The sequence below is a fragment of the Cicer arietinum genome, chromosome 8, assembly GCF_000331145.2.
Source record: "Cicer arietinum cultivar CDC Frontier isolate Library 1 chromosome 8, Cicar.CDCFrontier_v2.0, whole genome shotgun sequence".
NCBI classification, from domain to species: Eukaryota; Viridiplantae; Streptophyta; class Magnoliopsida; order Fabales; family Fabaceae; genus Cicer; species Cicer arietinum.
In genome coordinates this window covers 7,267,260-7,278,609 of record NC_021167.2, presented here as the reverse complement: position 1 = coordinate 7,278,609, position 11,350 = coordinate 7,267,260, and positions in this window count along the sequence as shown.

Below are 11,350 nucleotides of genomic sequence, written 5' to 3'. Positions count from 1 at the left end.
TATATATATATATATATATATATATATATATATACATATATATATATATATATTCTTTTTATATTAAACAATAAAATAAAAATTAATAAATAAATAATTAAAACATTAATTATTATTTAATAATATAAAATTAATTAAAAAAGTAAAAATACAAAAAAGAAAATAGAGATTGAGTAGAGTTGTCAATAATATTCGGACAATATATTGGAATAGGATCGGAAAATTGATATAGTTCGTATATATTGTGCACATTATATGTTGTGTTTATACGGACTTAATTAATTATGTGATATATTACAATTAAAAATTAAAAAGAAACTTAAACAAAGATAATATATAAAAAGTATATAATTAGTTTTAACGCTTGAGAAATGATAGATAAACACTATAAAATAACAATACATGAGAAAAATTATAGACAATTATAAAATAATTAACTGTCCCAACGTGAAAATTGGACTATAGACCGGATAATTTGAAAGTTTGAATGAGAGTTTAGTGATGTAGAAATTTAAAAGATTGGATTGTTGTTATTAAAATAAAAATTGTAGTGTGTAAATCTTCAACAAATTTTTTTTATAAACAACTCCGATAGTTATATTCTACTATAAGTGTCTCAAGTTTCTGAAAATATAATCGTTGGAGTTGTTTCACTAAAAAAGAAGCTCTTAGAGAGCTACAATTTATTATCTATAATTTTTCTGATGCGCCATTATTTTTGTTTACAATTATTTTAAACTTTTTATCTATAATTTGTTAAGCATTAAACTTAATTACGTGTTTTTTTGTATATTATTTTTATTTAAGTTTCTTTTAATTTTTAACGGTAGTATATAACGCAATTAATAGACTCCATATGAGCACAATATGATGTATCACAAATGCAGAAACTTTTAAATGGACATTCAAAATGTAGAACATAATCGGACTATGTTAGATATTCGATCATAATTTAAAATATTTTTTGAATGTCGCCGACAACTCCATTTAATCTATATCATTTATATAATTATAAGTTAATAATTAAAAAAAAATGTAATATATATTTTTTTTATTTTTTAACATTTAATATAAAAAGAACTTCACATGGCTACATTCGGGAATGAGATCTAGTGAAAACTCAAAAAGTAAGGTCCCATTCATTTGGATTTCTGTTTTTAAATTTTCAAAAATTAAAATCAATTTTAATTTTGAATTTTCAATTTTCTTATTGAGTTTTCAATATTCATATATATGAATTTCATTTCTTAGTTGAGATTTAGTTTTTATTTTCTTTCAATTGAATCACTTTTTTTTACCATATCTCAATTTAAAATCACCAAATATAAAAAAAATTATTTACACGAAAAAATAATTAAAAATGAAAAAATAAAAATAATATTAAATTTTAATTACTTTAAAATAATCCATACATTATAAAATTATAATTTATTTAATTAAAATAATTTTAATAATGGTGGTTGAAAGTAATAATTGTAGAAGATAATTATCATAGTAACGATCGATTGTCAAACGCGGCTGCAACGATCAAAAGTAATAGTTAATAGTTGGAGGTGGTGCTATGAACATGATCAATAGTGATTATATATGTGGACGGTGGTGGGAAGATGGTGGTTGTAGGTGAGTAGTTGGTGGTGATGGTGGCAGTGAGTATAAAATATCATTACAAGAAAATATTCAATTTGTGGCCAATTTTAAAAAATATTTTGTGGTCGAAAAAAACCCTTACAAATTACAGACCGAAAAAGCTCTCACAAATATTAAAATTCAAATTGATTGTTATTTGTGGTAGAAAAAGCTCTCACAAATCAAAAATATTTTTTTGACTGATTATAACATTTGTGGCGGCAAAAAGTAATCACAAAATTATTAGGGGAAAAAGTTATTTGAATTTGTGGCGGTCAATTCTCTTACAACGGACTTGGTTGATTGAAAATATATATAGAACTTTGTGGTAGCATATACCCTTACAAAATCAAAACGTTGGAGGCTTGGAGCATTGTGAGGCCTTAAGCTGCCACAAAATCAGCTCATTGGAGCATTGTAATGGTATTGGCCGCCACAAAAGTAGCATTTTCTGACTGCATAGGCCTCCACAAAGGCAATAGCACAATTGACATTTTGTGGTCGCTTTGGCTGCCACAATGTCATTATTTCTCCCATTATAATCACTATTCCTCTCATTTGTCATTTCTACATTCTCTCTAAACTTTTTTTTACCTTTCTCTCTATAAATATGTTTCTACCTTCTCTCTACCTTCTTTCTATTTTTATTTTTAGTTTGTATAAATATATTATAAATTATTATTTAATTATGATGTGTTTTATATTTGATTTGTATGATATAATTTATTAAATTTGGAATATTTTATTTTGTTTAGTAGTAATAATTTAATTAATATTAAAATTATATTTTTATATATAATATTTAATATAATTTAATTTTAAAATTCTAATTTTAAAATTATATAAATATTAATTTTTTATATATAATATTAATTTTGAATTTTATGTTTTTTTTTAATAAAGTTACCCGTTTGTGGCGGCTTTAACCCCTCGCAAACTGTGTTTTTTATGTTAGTTTCATCCTTTCCGGTGTCCTAAACCCTCATAAAAGGAAAAATTTGTTGCAGTTTTGGTCCCTACAAACTGTGGATTTTTTTAATCAATTTTATACTTTGTAGTGGCCTAAGCTATTTTGGCTGCCACAAAACTTTATAACGGAGTTATGATTGCCTTAGACTGCCATAAATGTGCTTGTTATGGTTGTTTTCCTTCCTTTGTGAGAGCTTTTGGCCGCCATAAAATTAGAGTTTTCTTGTAGTGTATGGTGGGTGGTGATGGTGGTGACGATTCTCAGAAGTGGTGTTTGGTGATAAAAGATGGTGGAAAATGGGTGATTGGTGGTGGTCATAGATGGTGGTTGGCGGTGGCGACGACGATAGTGGTCGGATGTGATGGTGGTTGTTAGAAGTGAGTGATTAGTGATTGAAGGAGGATGAACTCTGATGATGGAGGTGGTTGTGATGTTGGTGATGGTGGGTGGTCGATGATGGTGGCAGTGATCAGAGGTGGGAGGTTGATGATTGTCACGACAATCAGATGTTGGAAGTCGGATATGGTAATCGATGGTTGTTAGAGTAATACTTATGTTTATTGATGATGACATGTTAATTTTAAAACAAAAATAAAAATTATAAAACCTATTTTTTATTAAATTTTTTGAAAACAAATCTAAAATCAAATTAAAAAAAACAACACAATTCTATTTTAACTTATTTTGACTTTAAAATTAAAAATAAAAAACTCACAACCTAAACGAACCTTAAGATATTTTAAAGTTGAGTTATTTCAAAATAAAAAAAAAATAAAAAAAAGGAATGTAAAGAAAAATAATCCCCATATTTTTTAAAGCATAGTTTTTCTAAGATAACTTTAAGGATCTTGATCTAAACAACTAAAATAGAAATTTTACATTAAAATCAATAAAATTTAAACTTTTAGGTTTTAAATAAATCAAAAACACAAATTTTAATGTATTTATAATTAAAACAATTTATATTTAATTTATTAATAAATATTTTTAAAGTACTTGTCAGCATTTTCTTAACTTTAAATTAATTGCGCATTCAAGTGTGGTTGTGAGTTCAATAAATGTAGAGCTAGCATAGAGTAGTGGTTTTCCAGAAGTGAAGACGTTTTCTATTATTACCATTATTACAATTAAAAGACTAGATGAGTCATGAAACAAGAGAAAACGTGGATGAATATGGTGAACACAACATTTCAGTTATTTAATTTGTTCCACTCCAAAAATATTAACATTTATTGCAATAATCATAATCACTGTCATCTTGTATAGCTACTTATGCATATACGTGTCTGAGTTCCAAAAATATTACAGTGCAGAAGCTTCAAGTCTAAAAATTAGATATTTTAGTATTGTTAAAATTTTTGGTTTTTTTTTTTTATCTAAATAGAAAATTAATAAATTGAATAGATCAAAAATTAATATTATAATTATTTTTAATTGATTATGAATTTACATATAATATCAACTATACATTAATTTATTTATCAGCAATTAATATAATTTTTTTTTATTTTTTTTATATGAATTGCACAATTTAAATGAGTTTAGTACTAAAATTTTCACATATCATTTGCACTACATTAATCAATTTCATTGAAAGAAGATAAAACCAAAAAAAGTTTGAGAGACTAAATCAAAACTTAAATAAAACACAAAGAAAAACGACACCCTATTTAAAAACTTTATCTAAAAAATCTATTATAATAAAACTAAGGTGAAGAAAAAAAGCTGCACAAATGGTGGACCACACCAAATCCATTGAAAAACAAAACAAGTTAACAAACAATCACCGAATGAAATTCCACGTAGTAAAACAACACTTAGTTATGGAGAAATAAGAACAAATAATTGAAACCATTCGATCAAACTAATTAAAATACGACTCTTAATTATTTTCCATATAAAACCACAACTCATTTGAACATGCATATGCTTCTTCCTCCTCTTAAAAACTCCCTCTTGCTCTACTCCTTTAGATAGTTATTGTTGGATCATTTGTTGGTGGTATGATGCAAATTTAGAATAAGAAGACGATGAAATTGATGATGATGAAGGTTGCACAAATAAATTTCAAAGCGTGTGTATTACACTAAACTTTAGTTTCGATTCGCCACACCAATCTATTTATATTAGATGCAAACATATGTTAACTGACAAATCCCTTTTAAGATACTTTAGAATTCTTGAAGTGAATTGCACATTCACATCAAGCCTATCGATCAATGATAGTTTACAAAATAAAGTTAATTCATTTACTCTCGTGCACTAGAGAAAAGAACAAATGATTCATAAATATTTTTGACAGAATCTTGACTCATGTAACATGATTTTTTTTTTCTGCTTCTAAAGTATTTCTAATTGTTGAGATGCTCGTACCAATTGGTGAAAAAAATTAACTTTGAGAAAGATTGTAACTTTTAGTAACTTAAAAGATGCATCGGTTTGAATTAAATCCAAATATTGCAACCACTTGACCAAGTGGTACATTAAGTTATTTAATTTTGCTACATTAATATAGTTATTAAAGAATTCCAAATATATTTTGGAAATTTGTCTCACAATCTCCCACCATTTTCAAAATAGATATAAGTCCGTTATTCCGGAAATCCTATGGTTTCAGATAAATGTATCTTACGATTTGAACCATTACTTAGTAAATTATGTTTTCACTAATCCCCGAATAGATTGGTAGACAAGCTTTGAACCAACCTGTTGACACCTAATTTTTTCCGCTACTTTTAAAGTTTTTATGAAAAATAAATAAATATAAAAAAAATTAAGTAAAAATAATAATAATGTTAAAAATAATAATAAAAATAAACATTTACGCTGTTGACACCTAATTTTGTCAGTTTTTTTTTTTGTAGAAAAATATAATAATAAGCATTAAGGATATTTTGGACTTTTTATTAAATAAAAAAAGAAGATATCAATTCTGACTTAATTTATTGTTTCTAGAAAGGTTAAAAATCATACCTTAAGTGATTATGGTAGTTTTTCGAAAACATTACAAATTACCTTAATGATCATTAATGAGCATCATTATCTTCCAAAAATTTAAACCTAATTTCTAACTATAAATAAGAGGATACGAAAACTAAAAGGGTACAAAAGTAGAGAAGAAAGACTGGAATCATGAACTAACTATTTTTTTTTTTTCTCGTCGTCTATTTTTTTGACATTGTAGTTGTTATTATTCTATGCACATATGATATAAACAAGATTTTTTTTTGGTTTCACGATCAAGTTTTGGAATTAACTAATAAGAATAAAGTCGATTGTTGCATAATCGTCTACATCTTTTTCAAATTCGTGTTCTGTTATCTTTATTTTGTTTTCTTTCTTGTGTGTTAGATCTTAAACTTTTTTTTGTTATTATCGCCGCCGATCCGCGCCATATATGCGCCGCCGACTCGCGGATCTGCTCTTGAATTTTTATTCTTTACAGTTTGTAAAAGTAAAAAAGTAATAAAAGTGTTTCCTTAAAATAAAATAATACACAAATCAAAATACAACACATCACTCATATTATTATTATTATTATTATTATTATTATTATTATTATTATTATTATTATTATTATTATTATTATTATTATCACTATTACCATTATTACTACTATTATTATCACTATTATGTTGTTAATTTATTTTGATATGTATATATATAAAGTAAATTAATAATAAAATCAGTCAACACATAAATATTTTCTAGACGCGACACAACCATTCATTAGAACAAATATGCATAACTTACACATGAAATCTCGGTACCATTGATCGAATTATAAATATAACACATTTGATAAGGCCATGTGTCTTATATCATTTTCATGAGAATTTAAGAGTCAAGCCCTTGAACTCTAAGAAGCGGCTCACTTCATTCTCATATATGTGGACTATATCAGAAATGTACCCATAATTATATATTCCAGCAAATATATGTTATATGTCCATTAAGAGGAGATATGATCCTACCACTTTTATTTTATGGTCCAAGTACTTTTATCCTTTGGGATGTATCTACTGTCAAATACTTCAATCACTCTAATAATGTACTTTCATCATTGAACTCAAGATTTAATGTTACTCAAGTGCGAGTTGATCGTTCCACCATTGGTGATTATTTAGATATGAGCTTGTATCATATCCCTAATGATGTCTTCAACACCATGTTCTTTGTCAGACCTTTCGTCAAAGAATTTGCAAGATTCTTTTCAGTTCTTACAAACACTATGGATATTACTCCATTAAATCCTTTACACAGCTATGTCTTAAACCAATATGTATTGATTTTCTATTATACATTTGGCTATATGCTGTTGATAGTGGGTATTGACTATCACAATGTATGGATATTGATGTCATTGACTTTTGTCAAATTGGTATCTCATACAACAAATTTCTTAGTTATTCAGCCTCTTTGCTACTTGTAGCTATAACAATAAATTATACAGCCATGGTGGCGTCGACAATGCAAATTTATTTATTTGAACCCCAAGAATTGCACATCCACCAAGGTTGAAGACCCATCCACTTGTGAAAGCATGATCTTCAACATAATTTACCCAACTAGCAGCTGCATATCCTTCAAAAACTGAAGGATATCCACTATAGATTAAATTATAGTTAATTTTTCCTTTCAAATATTTTAATACTTTATTAATAGCAGATCAATGTTCTTTACTTGAATTGCTTTCATACCGACTTAACCTTCCAACAACATATGCTATATCAGGTCTAGTATAAGTCACGACTTACATCAAGCATCCAATTAATTTTTATATTATTGATAGTGTTGATCAACTATGACCGAACCATGACTCTTTTGTCATTTAATTTCTTCACATTGTATCACATATAATTAATAAGTATCTCAATTATCACAAACACAAACTTTTATGTTATTTTGCCTTTTACTATATTTAATAAGTATCTCGATTTAAAATTCTAATTATCTTTTCAATCCAAGTCCAAGATATAATACATTGAATGCATTAAATATATATTGCCACAAACTAACAAACCATGATCATAAAAATTTCTCATAATTAAATATCATAAGGTGGGTCCAAAAATGTAAGTTATCTACTCCTTAACAAATAAGAATTCATTTAATTTCTATTAAATAAACCATCTCTTTATAATTATATTATAACTATTACATGCATCATGAATTCTATTTGTTAATTCAAGTTTCATATTTAAATACGTTTTATGGTAAATCCAAATATGTATCACAATAGAAAATAAACAATGAATAAAATCATTAAGATTTCTTTTCAGTTTCTTCCATAAACATTTGTCAACTTACAATAATTTTAAAATATATATCCAAATTATTTTTAATATCAAAATAAGCAAGAATTTGATAGATATTTATACTATCATGCACATATGATATGAGTTAATCAATTTTAAATTTAATAACTTCTCACATGAAGCGTCACTATCATTGAGACATACACTTAATATTTATGACAATTTATTTACACTATTTTAAATAAATTAATGTATTAAATATGCATCTTAAACCATACATATTCATTATTGTCAATATTTAAGAGACAAAAATTATAAATAAACTTTCTTCCACCGGTCAATTATAAATTCTTGTTCTTAGTCTAAAAACATCAAATATAGATAAACAAAAATTTCATCAAAACATATTATCTATAATTCCATATCATTAATTTTCCACATCCTATCTCCATATTATTATATATGCATCCAAAAAGGAAAGCTTATTATATATGTATTTCAAACATAAATGTAATATATAAATGTATTAACACTAAGTAACTTCTGGTGTCCAACCATGAATTTTCATGTGACTATTTCCAAGACTTTAATTAATTTTGAAAATCCAAACAAGCAAAATTCATGCATAAACAATATTATATTCACATACTTGAATATATTATAAATCATGCATATCAATCTAACCACATTTTAAATTTAATATAAACATATATATATTTGGTATCAAAAAGGATAAAAATTCTACCCAAATAAAGAAAACAAGACTTCAATTGAAAATGATACAATCATAACCCATCGTGAAACAACACAACTCTTCACCAAACTTTTCAATTGTATATATTTCAAACATATACTTTCAAACACGTTTGAATCCAAAAGAAATAACTATCTACCATTTTTCAAATCATGTTGTTGGTGGAAAACTACAATATTAAATTTATCCATGTTATAGGAAAACTTAAAACTAACAATCATGCATCAAAATAAATTTAAATGCAAATTTAGTAAATTATCAAAATCACATGGAATGAACATCAAATCTTATATCAGGTTTGCATATATATATAACACCATATATAAATATTTGTGTATCTTTCACCGTAGTCAAGAAAGTTCATTTCCTTTAAAAGTTGCAGTCATAGATAAATTTGATAATCGAAAATCGAACCTAAAGATTGTTTGATTTTTTGTTGGGGGTACACTGCAAATCTTGAACAAAGAGATGATGCAATTGATGATGATGAAGCGTGTGTAACACACTAAGCTTTAGGTTCGATTCTCCCCACCAATATATATATATTGGATGCAAACGGGTTAACTGACGAATCCTCTTCAAAATACTTTAGAATCCTTGAAGTGAATTGCACATTCACATCAAATCTATCGATCAATGATAATTTACAAAATAAAGTTCTTTCATTTACTCTCGTGCACTAGAGATAAGAAGAAATGACTCATAAATACTTTTGACAGAATCTTGACTCATGTAACATGAATTTTGTCTTGTTTTTTTTCCTGCCTCTAAAGTATCTCTATTTATAGAGATGCTCATACAAATTGATGAAAAAAAATAACTCTTAAGAAAAATTGTAACCTTTGATAACTTAAAAGATGCATCGGTTTAAATTAAATCCAAACATTACAACCACTTGACTAAGTATTATATTAAGTTATTTAATTTTATTACATTAATATAATTATTAAAGATTTTCAAATATATTTTAGAAATTTCTCTCACAATTACCAACATATATCTTAATTGAAGACATCATTCTTCAAAAATCTTCATTTTACCAATTAAAAAGTTTACAAATTACGAGTCTATGATGTTCCAATTTTCTTTCTATCTCCTCCCTAGATTATAGTTTTTTTTATTAGAGATAGGCTCACCCATCAAGTCTTTTAGATGTGTCCGTAGTCAATTCTAAAAATCTTTTACAGTTGAATCCCTAAATATTTCAAAATCGCAATTGGATATATAAGCACAATTTCTCTTTTATGTCCTCTCCTTTATGTTGTTTTTTCTCTTCTTCCTAATTTTATTAATAACATTTAAAAATTTCACTAATCAACCATATATTTGTATATTTGTATTTGTTTAAATATAATATAATATATATATATATATATTATATTTAAATAAATATAATTCTAATAAACTTTAGTTTTCGGTTTAAATTAAAGATTTTACGTAGATTAATTATAATATAATTTATCATATATATTTTTTTTTAAAAATAAAAATAAAAAACTAAATACGTGTGATTGATGTGAAGCCAATAAAAAACTAGATAATGTATATTATTTATAATTGGCAAAAATAGCTTTGTGATCAAATTGCATTTAGTTTATTAAAAATAAAATATTTATATGTTTCTAAACATAAGTTCCGTATTCAATGTTAAATATTTTTATTTCAATAGATTATTTATATTCTTTTTAATATAATATAAGATTCTGTTTGTTATGGAGAATATAATATAGACAAAATAAGATATAAAACTCAATAGTAATAGAATAAAATAATGACACTATAATATATAAGTGTTTAATACACATAACACAATAAATAAAATATTATTATTTTACTTTATGATGTATCTGATACAAATTTCGTCATGATGATATAATATATATTATATTTAAATGATAAAATTACTTATATATAGAGTATTTTTGTCAATTTAACTTATAATACTTTTGTTTTTTAAATATTATAAAGATGCTAAAAAAATGAAATAAGTATATTTAAAATAATCTATCAACTCTAATAAATTAATAATTTCATTTTTTTAAAATCACGAGTAACTAAATGATTTTATTTTATTTATTAAATAAATTATATATATATATATATATTATATTATATGTTAAATGAAAAACTATCGATATAAAAAAAATCACATCTATGTTAAAATTTTAATTAATTTATAAATTTAAATAATAATTTATTAAATTATATAGTATTATAAAACGAGCATTATTATAAAATAAAATAAAATTTAAATGAATTATTAATATTTATTTTTAAATTTTATAACAATATCTATTATTTTTTATTTATACTTACATCTATTATATTTCAGTTTTATATAAGAACAACATAGTATATTATTATTCTTATTATATCTTAATAATTACTAATCTAATTCATATTAAGAATAAATATTTTAACTAGCGAGTTATAATAAGATAATATTCTTTATTAAGTTATTATATTGTATTAGTTCACCATACACATAATTGAGATTTGATGTGATAGTTTATTCATATCTTGTCTTTTATATTGTTTATCAACCGGGTCTTAAATGAACAAAACTATGTTGTGATAAATTATATATAACTTTTTTAAAATTACTTATTATTATATGATTTAAATTAATTTCAATTTGTACATGTATGTTTATAATTTTAATATCAATTTTTACTTTAATGTTTTAAATTATATTTTGATATTTTAGATTATATTTTATAAGAATGAATGAATAAATTATTT